Source organism: Mauremys mutica, chromosome 4 (genome assembly GCF_020497125.1).
Source record: "Mauremys mutica isolate MM-2020 ecotype Southern chromosome 4, ASM2049712v1, whole genome shotgun sequence".
NCBI lineage: Eukaryota > Metazoa > Chordata > Testudines > Geoemydidae > Mauremys > Mauremys mutica.
Window position 1 is genome coordinate 129960235 of NC_059075.1, and position 11231 is coordinate 129971465.

The 11231-nt window shown below is 49.5% G+C and overlaps 1 protein-coding gene across 2 annotated transcripts in view; it reads right to left on the bottom strand.

Annotated features, from left to right (window-relative positions):
- The window catches only part of LOC123369342 (maestro heat-like repeat-containing protein family member 7), a 1253347-nt gene that overhangs the window by 555839 nt on the left and 686277 nt on the right, over nucleotides 1-11231 (bottom strand). The gene's annotated exons all lie outside the window — the stretch shown is intronic.

Here is an 11231-nt window from a genome sequence, read left to right on the forward strand (position 1 = left end):
ACTACAAACAGCTTCGCAGCTGAGACATTTGAAAACTACACCGGGCAGACAATATGAGCTATTTAACACCAATAACTGACCTTTCCTGACACTGAAAATCCTCTCTTTTGCGTACCAAAACATGCCATTTCTGTAGGACCTACACCAAACCAGTGTTATGCGCTCCCTTTATCAACTCCAGCCCAGTAGTTAACTCACGTGGGCCTCAGTGGTGTTGGAACATAAAAAATAACCCCGCTGACACTTGTAAATTGCAGCTTTGTTAGAAACACAGCGAGGAAAATGTGGTGCTTAAACCAGACAATCATTAGAGAAAAGAAATGTGATTTGGATGTTTCTAAGAGGCACGCCTCTAGGGTAACCAGACAACAAGTGTGAAAAATCGGGACAGGGGGTGAGGGGTAATAGGAGCCTATATAAGAAAAAGACCCAAAAATCAGGACTGTCCCTATAAAATCGGGACATCTGGTCACCTTACGCACACCTTTGGTTTGAGCAGCAAGCCTGGAGTTCAGGGGTGTATTCCTAGCTCTGCCACTGACCTGCTGGGTGGTGTTGGGCAAGTCACTTTCCCTCTGTCTCTCACTTTTTCCAGCTGTAAAATGGGGATAACTATACATGCCTACGAGAATGCGATGTGCGAAGCTCACTTAATGCCTGTGAAGGGCTTTGAGAGCCTCAGATGGAAGATGTCGGAGGACAGTAAAGCTTTTATATCAGAGCTGATTCCACCTCCCCCCCCCATATTTTCCCCCCCAAAAATGATTTTGGTTTTGTTGTCTACATTTTCCTTCAAGATGTTTTGGGCTTTCATCACCACCCACCCCGACATTGTTCACTTTTCACCAACCACAAAAACCTGTCATATTTTCAGCTGCCGAAACCCCCAACACTTTTTGACAGAAGTTGACATTGTTTCAGAAAAATATATCTGTTGAGTCAAAAAGCTGTTCTCCACTGGGAAAAAACCCCAATATTTTGCTGGCCAATTTTCAACCAGCTCTAATCTGTATGGGAGATCAAGACAATGAAACCTGAGGCTGTCTCTCCAGGAACATTCCTTTATGTCATTTACAAGCCTCTCGCTTGTTCTCCTGTGTCTACACAGCAAATAAAAACCAGGGTCCTAGAGTCCAGGCTGCAGCCCACGCCCAGAAGTCTACACTGCAATTAAACACCCGAGCCCCATGAGCCCATCAGCCAGCATAGGCCAGCTGCAGGTGTCTCATTGCAACCCTAGAATGCTGTGCCACAGCTGAACAGCCAAATCAGTGCCTGGGTGGGGCCATTTTAACAGATGTCCAAATATTTGCCCCAGCTCAGCTGCTGGCTGGGAGTTTGCCTGGCCATCAGTGGTAGTGAGGAGTTAACAGGCATGGAGGTGGGGTCACAGAGGAGGCAGGAAAGGGGTAAGGTTTACTTCACCTCTAGTGCTTGGGTCACAGCACAGCTTGCCTGGAAACACTCTGCTGCTTTGCACTGGTTAATGCCAGGCTGGAGTGCCCAGCCTCAGAACAGAGCTCAAAGTTAAACATTACCACACCCGGGGCCTCCCGCAGAGCTTGCCCATGGCCTGTTTGGAGCAGGCAGACACGGCATTGGGGGATTAAACTTTGCAGCCTGCTAACAAACAGTGCAGTCCAAAGGCATCAGGGCTGGATTCTGATCTCAGGTACACCCGTGTAAACCCAGAGCAACTGCACTGCACTCCAGTGGAGTTCCTCTGGATTTACATCAGTGTCCATGAGCCCCACTGGTCAGATCTTTGGAGAGTGGGGCTGAACGGCCCTCAGCTTGGCTTCACTCCAGAGTCCGACTGAAGCTCCCTCCCTGCTCAGGGCCAGCCTGGTGGGCTGACTTGGGTGGACAGTGCGTGTTTTTAACCGGAGACCACGACACAATCTGTTCCCGTCCTCACCCCCTCAGCGCGGGGGCATTCTCCCTTTCCACCAGTGGAGGCGAGCTCCCCGATGTGGGACGGGGCAGCAGGGGGCCCAGGATATGTAAATACATCACAGCCATGCACCAATAGGGTTCTGTTGGGGGACGCCCCACGGCCTGGGACATACAGGGGGTCAGACGAGATGAGCCCCGTCTGGCCTTGGAATGTGCTGCTGGGCTCAGTAAATGACAATGTGCCAGCACAGTCTGCTGCTAGCAGAAACCCCTCTCCAGTCCCCTTGCTGTTTGACATGACATCAACCCCATGGCCTTCCACAGACCCCCTGGGTATAAGTCTCCCCTCATCTTTCACTCAGCCCACTGCAGCAGGGAAACCGATAAGCCTTGGGCATGCCCGGATGAGCAGCCTGTCCAGGGGCTGCCAGTACAGGCTGTGGGGGTGAGTTCTGGCTAAGACACTCCATGCTTCAGCCCCTCCCCCTCTAAGCCCAGGGGAGCTGTTCATTCTTAGCACAGCTCAGGCTTGCTCCCGCCCCTCCCACCTGTGTGGGGAGGGAGATTGGCAGTTTCCCTTCCCCCCTCCCTTGTTACACAGACTGGGAGGCAGGTAGCCCCCCCGCCCCCCACCTCTCCTCCATATGGGCACAGGTCTGTATTTGAACAATGGGCCAGATTTTGATCAAGTAGCCCTGCTGAAATCAATGGGCCCACTCCTGGAGCCATAAGATGCTGCCCCGTTTGTGCAAGGGCATCTGGGTCTGGCTCGGTGGCCCTTGCTTTGCTGAAAATGGAATCGATTTGGGTCTTGATGGAAGTGGGAGGTGAACCCAGCGCTGTCACACATTCATGTCGCTGCAGCCTTGGGCTGCGCTCCCAGTTAATAAAAACAATGTATGGCCAGGCGTGTGTCTTGTCTGCTCTGATGGCACCACATACAATTAGTTTTATGGGGCTAATTTCTCCAGGTCATTTTAGTAGTTTGATTTAGCAGTTTTTAAAAGACGTCTCAGCTCCCGGTGCAGGACGCGATTCCCACAAGAGCTCTCCAGGCTGGGGAATATGGTTTCTTCGGGATGTATTGATACAGGCAGATTCACGGAGCAAGGCCTGTCATTTCTTGAATCACTGTCTTGAGAAGCATGTTCTTGTTCACCACTAGGGCCTCGTCTTCATGGAGTGGCTACACTGGAGTACTCTAGTTAGGTCACCTTCAACTGCCTTTGCATTCACCACAACTGGTTTTGAAGCCCAATTATTTGGCCTCTTAGGTTGCAATAAGTAATGCTCCTTGGAAGAGGTGCAACAGCATTTTGAAGTGTGTTTGTTCTTTTGAAGGTTTGGGTGGACACCTTTCCAACTAGTCTGCCACTGGCATTCCTCCATGACTGTCCCACACTGCATTGCTTCACACCCGGATCAGCCTGTCCATCTACCTCTCAGCACTCCACGGCTCAGGGATATCTTGACTGGCTGTCACCACTCTGTTTAAATGCTGGTGGGCAGCCAGGAGGGCCCCTTTCTGGTACCAGGTAGTGAGAAGTTCATCCACCCATTATAGCAGTGATAGGTCTCCACCCCATGCTTCCATGTGGACCCTCGCAGAGCTCCCAGCCTGGACTGCCCTCTTTGCATAGCTGCACGTCCTGTCCCAACTGGAGCAGAGTCTCCGGAATGCAGACATCTACAAGGCACTGTTGGAGCAAAGCCAAACGATGGGGCACTCCCTACACCGATACCACCACTGAGTCAAACTCATGGAGCTCCGGCAGAAGGACCTGAGAACAAGGGACCAGAACAGGACTGCCCCAGTGATGTCCATGACCTGCCCAAATTATGAGCCACTGGACCACATTTTTGCAAGCGATGTCACCACCGAATCAGAGAACGATGGTGGATAGTTATCCACGAAGCAGCCCAGACAACACAGCAAGCAGCCATGAGAATATGTCAAGCACCCCAAAACCCACCAAAAGCTCCCTTGACCCCACAATAGGCCATGGACTCTGGCCAAAGGATCCAAGGATAGTAGGACCCAGCAGATATGGACATGACACTAGAATCCCATGCAGACAGACAACCTGAAGCTGATTCAGCAGAGAGCTCTACCAGCAGCCAGCCTAAAATTGCTTCAGGAGCAGTGGGAGCTCTGCCATTTAGTGTAATGTACTTTTCATGAAAAAACAAATAGGAGTACTTGTGGCACCTTAGAGACTAACAAATTTATTTGGGCATAAGCTTTCCTGGGCTAAAATCCGCTTCAGGGGTATGGGGACCCACAGATCCTCATTTTGTCACTGATATTTTTCATAAAAGTCACGGACAGGGCACAGGCAAAAAAGAAAAATTCAGGGAAGCTGTGATGTGTCAGTCACTTTTACTAAAAATATTCAAGACAAAATGGGGATCTGTGGGTCCCCACACCTCTGAAGCAAGACAGCTGCGCAGGGGCTAGCAGCCACCTGCAGCAGCTGGGGACTGCAGGGTACCCCTGTCTGCAGCTCAGGGGTCCGCTGCAGGGTACCCCTGCTGCCGGCAGCTGTGGGAGCTGCAGAGGCTGGGAGCTCAGGGGTTCCCCCACTGCCTCCAGTGGCCTGGAGCTCAGGAGTTCCCCCACCACCCATGAGCTGGGGGGTTCACCCCCCACACACAGCAGCCAGGAGCTGTGGGACCACCAGAAGTGGCAGGGGAATCTGCAGCTCCCAACCACCGCAGGCTGAAGTCATGTAAGTTGCTGGGAGTCACGGATTCCGTGACTTCTGCAACCTCCATGACTAAATCTTAGCCTTACTCATGACTGCCCTGAGGTCCGTCGCATTCTGGGAAACACTCATTCCCTGGCTCATGCCAGACAACAGGCCTGAATTTCTAGATACCCAGACATGCGTCTGACGAAGTGGGTATTCACCCAAGAAAGCTTATGCTCCAATACATCTGTTAGTCTTAAAGGTGCCACAGGACTCTCTGTTGCTAGATACCCACGTGGGATCTTTCTGGACAACCCCCTCATTAATACTGATGTGACGTTATCTGATTGAAATATGATCATATAGATCATTGTTGCAACCACTGTTAGATATTTGCAGCAAATCTTGTACAAAGGTTGTCAAGTGAGGTGTCTATGGAAAGGTTATGATTTGCTGGTTATGGTTATGCTATCTGTATGCATGTATCATTTTTGTATTTGAAGTTATTATAAGTATTGTCTCTATACCTGGATTTCAAATGTTTGCTCTTGGGGTAATGCCCACAAGGTAGCTAGCCAGCACATCTTGGTGGGACTATTCAAATTGAGTGACCCATCAAAAGAACATTTAACTAACAATGTACCATGGGAGATTCCTCTCTACAATAAATGGAATTTCCTGCTGTGACTAGGCAAAATGCATGGACATGTGCCTTGCCCATGTGACTCCAAACTCCGTTTTGTTGCTGCATTTTCCACAGTAAGAACAAAGGTGTCCCTCCACATGGCAGAAGAGATAAAAGGCCCTGGAAACGCACTCATTTTGCTTCTATCCTGCTCCAGCCTCTATCCTGTCCAAGCCTCTGGAATATGGACTTATATTAATGGGAGCATTCTAACCAAGGGATCGAGGACCTTCCAATGATTTGGAAGCAACCAGAGACTTGACTTAAGCCAGAAGTTTATTCCATCTCTGCAACAAGCCTAAACCATAGGTGCCGACCCGTGGGTGCTCCGAGACTGGAGCACCTATGGAAAAAAATTGGTGAGTGCTCAGCACCCACCGGCAGCTCCCTGTGGCCCGGCTCTGCCTCCTTGCTCCAGCTCACCTCCGCCTCCTCCGTGAGGGCACCGCAGCGTCCTGCTTCTCCCCCTCCCTCCCAGTGCTTGTGCCATGAAACAGCTGATTCGTGGGGCAGCGAGGGAGGGGGAGGAGGGGAAAACGAGGCTTGCTAGGGGAAGAGTTGGGGCCGGGACGGGGATTTGGGGAAGGGATCCAATAGGGGCAGGGAGGGGGCGGAGTTAGGGTAGGGACTTTGGGGATGGGGTTGGAATGGGGGTGGGGCCAGTGCCGGGGATGGGGTGGAGTTGGTGTGGGGCCAGGGGCGGGGAAAGGGGAGGGGGCATGCATGGGCAACCACCGGTGCCAGAGAAAGTTGGCGCCTATGGCCTAAACCATGAACTTAGCAATTATTGTATGTATTTGATTCCTTTAACCAATTTTAACTCTTTTCTTTCTTTCTTTCTTTCTTTGAATAAACCATTAGAATTTAGATACTAAAGGATTGGCATCAGTGTGATTTTTGGGTAAGATCTAAGTAATTTATTGACCTGGGTGTGTGGCTGGTCTTCTGGGATCAGAAGAACCATTTATTTGATGAGACTGGTTGTAAAGAACCACTCACCTTTAAATCCACTGTTTTCGGTGGTAATGCAAGGACTAGGATGCCCAAGGAAAATGCTTTTATGACTTCTTGTTAGCCAGTGTGGTGAAAGAGAAGTTTACTTTTGTGGCTGGTTTCATATATCCTATGGGGAATTAGCCACCAGTGTTGGGCTGTATCTGCCCTAGTTCTCAGCAATTCATCCTGAATTTGGCATCCTCAGTGTGACCCACTGAGGCATGGTTACAACTGGTGATTCTTTCTAGATTGAGCAACTGGGCCTTGCAGCCTCAAGGAGCAATGCCCCTTCCTGTTAATAAAGTCTTTGCTCTAGTGTGAGAGGCAAAGAATAGGCACGTGTGTCCCATCAATAGACTCTCTGCAGTTCGGGGAGCCCCTCCATACAAAGCCGTCAACAAGCTCTTGTGTGTTGCCAAGCTATATGACCTGGCATGGCAGCATCCTCTTTATAGCAGTGCAAACCCTGACACAACGGTGCCGACAGCTGATCTACCAACACCAAACTGGCTAGCTACTGACTGGTAGCAGGTGTGACGAGCTTCCACATGGTGAACCCAACATGCTTCTCCATGCTGAGGGGAATTCTCATGTTAGTTTTCTCCAAAATATCTTCATTTGGATATCCCAGCACAGTGCCTCATGGGAGTTGTATTTCAGGTGCCTCTTCTTCCCAGTTCTCCTCTATGAGCTGGGATCCCCAGCTGGACAACATCTCCCATGATGCACCATGGCCAGGGACTCCTGTGATGCAACTGCTTCCTATTATTATGAGGGGAGATGGTGGTGTATCATGGGAAATGTAGCCCAGCCAGGGAACCTGAGCCATAGAAGACCATGAGGCATGTGAACTACAATTCCCATGAAGCACCATGGCAGCATTTTCGAATCAACAAATTTCAGAAATATTGTGGTGTCCAATTTTTCAATAAAAAGTTTAAATTTTCCATGGAAAAGAAGGCCATTTTTGGACCAGCTGTTAAGGTTAGGAAATAACATGGTGTTCTCAGTGCCTCAGTCATTGGGTATTTTACAAAAGTAAACAGACAAACTTGGTTTCAGTTTCCTGGGCATGGCAACTTTGTTTACAGAGATGCCACATGTATGACTGCAGTGTCATTTTCCAGCTCGATTCTAATCCTCCCTCAGGTGCCTTGAAAGCCTAGGGGATTTTAGACCAGAAATCACAGGCCTGACACTGGCACCCCAGCTGCAATAAACGGCCATCTAGAGAAAGTGAAAGGCCTCCTGGGAGAATGGAACAAAGAACCCTTTGTCAAGGGCTCACTCGGGAGCTAAGCCATAAAGGTCCCTATCTGTGTCAGGTCTCTTGTTTAACGAGGGATATGGGTAATTGCTGTGATCTGCCCTGATGGTATCACTGGTTGTGGGAAATGCACGGTCTGTTTCTTGGAAAGCAGGACAGTAAAAAAGGCTCAAAGGAGGGAGGGGAAGGAGCTGGGGGTCCTGGTGAAAGGAAAATCATAAGGAGGCTGATGTCCCCTACATGTGTGTGTGATGCCCCCAGTGATGTGGTGGCCAGACGCTATGTGGAGCATGTGTGATGGTTGTGGATGTGGCTGCAGAGGGCAAAGGTCATTGTCCCTTTCGGAAGGCGGGGCTCAGGACTGCAGGGAGCATCTGGCCTGGGGAGCTGTTATGTCCATCAATGGCTGTTAGCCATACTCTGGGTGTCCCTAGCCTCTGTTTGCCAGAAGCTGGGAATGGGCGACAGGGGATGGATCACTTGATGATTCCCTGTTCTGTTCATTCCCTCTGAAGAACCTGGCATTGGCCATTGTCAGAAGACAGGACACTGGGCTAGATGGGCCATTGGCCATTCTTATGTTCTTATATTACATTTGTGTGGGGTGTTTAAATAGTATCGTAGAAATGCTGGGCTGTAAGGGACCTCGAGAGGTCATCAAGTCCAGCCCTGTGCTGAGGCAGGGCCAAGTAAACCTAGAGACCATCCCAACCTGTTCTTCAAATCCTCCAGTAGCAAAGATCCCCCAAGCTCCTTTGGAAGGCTGTTCCAGAGCTTAACCACCCACCCTTATAGCCATAACTGCAGTGTTCAATGCAAGCTGTCCATGCCGTAATAAGGAGAATGACACTGGCATGGGATAGGCCTAGATAAAACACTGAGGGGTAGAAACTAGGATTGACCCAAGGGAGGGGATGGGAGAGCTGCTAGCACTCTGAGGCCAGCCTGGCCCGCTGTAGGGAGACCAGATGCAGGAGCAAAGCTCATCAGCCCTTGGCCGCAGCAGTGGGTGGAACTGACCCATGGGCCTCACACCTGAGCCCCTTTGCACAGCTTTCCAGGGCTTGAGGGGTGCTGGGTGGTTTCATCCCTCTGGGAAGGTTTCTAGAAGACCCTGGCTGAAGAATACAGCCCTTCCCCACATGTGCCCTGTGGCTGCCAGGCTCCCAGACAGCAGCTGCATGTGGAGAGTGGGGGCGGAATCCTGGCCCACGTGGGAGCCTGGGCCCCCCGTATTACCCTGCAGCATGGCTGCCACTGGTGATTTCATCACTGCAGTGAGGCGGGGCTGGAGTCCATCTGGCCATGACCCACCCCAGCCAGTCATGAGGGAAACCTGCTCTCACACGGATGCTCTCACACGGATGCAGGCCTCGTTGAAGCCAGTTTGGACGGACCAGTGTAAATGAGAGCAGAATTTGGCCCAGTTGGACAAATGCAAACCAGGGTTTGTTAATGCAACACATTATTGCAAAGGAACAAGTCGGCCTCTCCCAGTTGCACCGTGTAACTGAGATAAACAGAATTTGCCCCGCAGTGTTTGTGAGACCATACGAGAAAAATCAAATGCCAGGTCAGACCCTCCATTGGTGTAAATGAGTGTAGTGCTTCAATGGATGTGTGTCAATTCATACCCACTGAGCATCTGGCCCATAGGTTCTTCTCCATGAGCACGAAATCCCAGATCCCCCAGAAGAGCATAAAACAGAGTAAGATGCTGGGAAATGGGTTAGAACAACTCAGCCAATTTGGCGTCTCCTCATCTATACAGAACCATGCACCTAACTGAATTCCCCAAGCTCACAACTCTCCATTAACCTGGGTCAGGGCCAGATTTATACCTTACATCCCATAGGCACAGCATCTTCAGTGCCCCCCTCTCTCCCCTCCCGCCCCGCCTACAGCTGACCTTCGTGTTTTCCATAAAAAATAAAACTTTTAACTTTTAGTTGCCTCTAGAATGTCGGTGCCCCTAGGCACGTGCCTACTGTCCCTAATTGGAAATCTGACTGTGACCTGGTTCAGGGACCGTGTTTGGTGAACTGATGCCTCTTTCTGGGGTCCTGCAAACACTTTGGGCTGAATTCTGTTAGTCTCAGCCATTTGGTGTGACTGGCGCTGAAGTGAATAGTTGGGGAAGAAAGCAGAATTTGGCCCTGCATATATAAAAATAACATTAGAGCACTGGCATTTCCACATGGGCTGGATCATACTGTTGGCCTGTCTGGTCCCATAGCCTGTCTCTCACAGATACTTCAAAGGCTATTTGGCCCAAATCCTCAAAGCTATTTAGGTGCCTAACTCCCATTGATTTCAGAGGGAGTAAGGTGCTGAAGTACCTTTGATATCCAGGACATTTTTTCCTAACCACAGGTAGTTAATGACGGGCCAGAGCTGCTGCTGCTTGTTTTTCTTAATCCCGGAAGCAGTGAGGTTTTACATCCCTTCTAAATGTGTATCCTAGCCAGCGGTGTTCCTATTATCCATACAAATGCCTAAACCTTTCTGAAATCCTAGTAAGCTCTTGGTCTCAATAATATCCCTTGGCATCGGGTTCCATAGTTCATTATAGATAAAACCAAAGGGTGTATTGTGCTCTCTTTGCTGCTGCTGAGACTTGGGTAGACTACCTAGCATTTGCAAGTGACAAGTTTGCTGTTCTCCGGACTATTTCGGGTTTTCTTTCTTACACTGAAACCTGTTGCATTTTCTACACATATATAAAAAATGATTTAAAAGATGGCGGGTGACAGAGACAGAAAGAAAAACTGAGGGCGAGTCTTGCTTGGAGGAGATGGTCTTTTGACAGATTTATCTTTTAAAACCATAATTACAACCAGAAACCCCTCATCTGAGCAATGCTATATTAACTGTCTATACCAACCTGTCAAAAGCCAGTTAATTCACCTTCCACTCACCCTGTGGGGCAGGGGATTGCATGCAGCACATGTGGTAGGTAACAAACAAGCAAACTAACCACAGAGTCCGGTTGGTTGGAGATGGGAATGAAATGTAGGAAGGGGAAAAGTTGATAATAGCAGCCCAGATGCTACAGAAGGGAGATCTACAATTATTAATAGACACCTCAGAACAGGTTCCTGCAGCTCCCACACCAAGCTGTGCTGGATAGGAATGCCCAGCACCACATAGCATCTGAGCACTTTGCAAACATTCATGGATTGATGTCCACAGCTACCCTGAGAGATATAGAAGGGCTATTGTCCCCATTTTACAGATGGGGGAGCTGAGAGATTTTTTGATGTGTCTACAGGATTTAGGTACCTAATTACCACTGAATTCCTAGGAGCTTTAGACAGTAAGGCCCAGATTTCAATGGAAGTTGGGTGTCTAAATACCTGTCAGGATTTGGGCCTAATTTCCTGAGGTTCCCCTTGAAAATCCTAACATAAGTGACTTGCCAAAGGTCCTACAGGGAGTTTGTAGCTGAACTAGGATTTGAACCTAGGTCCCACAAGTCACAGGCCAGTATGTGGGCCACAATCCCAGTGTTGCTCTCCTCTGGCTGGGAGACAGTATTCTGCAAGTCTCAAGGACAAAACACCTGTTCTCAGGAGCCAGGCACCCTGATTGTAAACCCAAGGGACTTAGATAGTTTGGATCTGATAATCCAGAAGCTGCAGATTTGAAAGGGATTGAAATATTTATTTACTTTTATTGATTATATTTACTTTCCCCC